Below are 2,120 nucleotides of genomic sequence, written 5' to 3' on the forward strand. Positions count from 1 at the left end.
AATGGAAGTATGTGGGAAAATGTAGAATACTGTATGTGTGTTAGAGATAGAGAATAATAGGCTCATTTATTGAAAACTTGTCATCCTATATTGAAAGCTCAATTTATGTATACAGTTTTCCAGGTACTTTGCTTACCTATCACTTCTGATCACAAATCTTCTTATAAATGTTTATAGTATCTTTGAATAAATCACACAATTTGCAGGTACTTATCATCTTAAGGAAAGACAGTCTGCTTCTACGTTTTTCATTATATGTGACAAACCCTTATTTTTTGTTTCCCTGTTTGCTGAATAAATATATTACTGGAAACAGAATATTGACAGCAAATCTGAGTGTAATTTTCATTTTGCAAATTTCAAATATAATATAAACTTTGTATTGACTAGTTATTTTTTTAAATGAGTGATATTCATGAACACAATATTTTGGTGCATTTAAGTCAATGGAGAATTGCTGTGGTAGTTCTTGTGTCTTTTGACTTAACCATTATGTTATTCATGTATAAACATTGCATTGCACTTTTTTATTTTTATATATAAAATAATCCCCAAGGGTTTACTTTAAAGTGATAATGGAGAGAGGTTGTCTTCTTGTTCCAATCTTTATATTTATGTCATTAAAAGTACTAGAAACACATGATGTTTACTGGAGGAATATAAAAGATAAGGACATATTTCTAAAGCGAATGGATTTATTGATTAAAACATAGAATAGAGTAAAATAGTCAGGTTTCTTGTTTGAGACTGCATAAATTTCATATGAATGTAGCTCAAGATAACATTCAAAGATAAATTCATATTTATATTACTGAGAGTTACATCACAATATAAGAAATATAGGTATTTTAAGAAATTGGACATTCAAAGCCCTAGATACCTAATGGATGAAAAATGGACTTGATAAAAAGCAGAGGAAAACAATTCAACATGCATTTATTATGATTTTATAATACTAATATGAAAACAATGGAGCTTTTCCCTTTCTGAAGAAGAACGTTTAGGCAGTAATTTTAATGTAAGTTATAAATTGTAATGAGTATAAAGTCTTTTCCTCCAAGATATCCAAGAGTACTATACTCATCCTTTGAAGAGTAAATTAATAATTATTTTCATTAGCTTTGCTTAATATGAATTTATTTGTAGTAAATAGGTTAAAATATCTTCTTTCTCCCAAATTTAATAACAAAAATGTTGTCTCTTTCGGTTTCTTCATGCAAGCCTGAAATCACTACTTCAACATAATATAAGCAGAAAAAAAATAACCTGATACAACAATCGCAAATCCTAAATTATGTGAAAACATTACAATATAAAAATAAATCTGAGGATTCTTGGGGAAGATGGCGGAGGACAAGCTGGATTCTGAACAAGCTCTCACATAGAAAGCTGTTTTAGAGTTCCAGTGAACAGTCCTAAGCCAGAGAATCACACCAAGTGTGCCATCACAGGACAGAGAGTTAGACAAGAAAGGGGAAGCCAAGGCAAAAAGACACATCTGAGCGCTTGCCAGCAGCTGCCGCAGCGGCGGCTGCAGAGTCACGGCAGAGAACGCAGCCCAGGCCATAACTGAGCACTCACACAAAGAGTCCGGGACAAAGGAGCCAGACACAGTGAAGCGGGCTAGCGGATTCTACTCAACACCAGCAAGAACCAACAAGGAGCAGACATCTTCATCCTGCAGTTCGCAGACCAGAGACAACCCAGGATCCAAGACTTGACGTGAGTAGAAGCCCAATGTCCTCACTCCTTCTCAGGGAGCAGAGGAGTGAAGGCCACCCCTCCCCGCCAAGCACCAGTGATCTCCATCTTGGATACCGACAAAGCTCAGAGGAGCTGCCAGCTCCAACCCAGGCCTTGGAATAAAACGAGTCATTTAGCAGCTCACAAGAACTTAACGGTGGTGAAGTGACCTGCCAGACTTGGCTACATCCAGGGAAAAATCATCCAGCTCAGGCACCAGCCATTGGAGTGGCTTTCCTCACTGGGTAACCAGAGCCAGAGGCTGCCCCTCACTCTAGCAGCCTCAACAATCAATGGAAAAACAGAAACCCTGAGAACGGCTCCAGGCTGGGCTCTGTGAGTTTTTTTTTTTTTTTTTCACAAAATAGCCCCAGGAA

Source organism: Dipodomys merriami, unplaced genomic scaffold (genome assembly GCF_024711535.1).
Source record: "Dipodomys merriami isolate MVZ:Mamm:240054 unplaced genomic scaffold, mDipMer1.0.p SCAF_1735, whole genome shotgun sequence".
NCBI lineage: Eukaryota > Metazoa > Chordata > Mammalia > Rodentia > Heteromyidae > Dipodomys > Dipodomys merriami.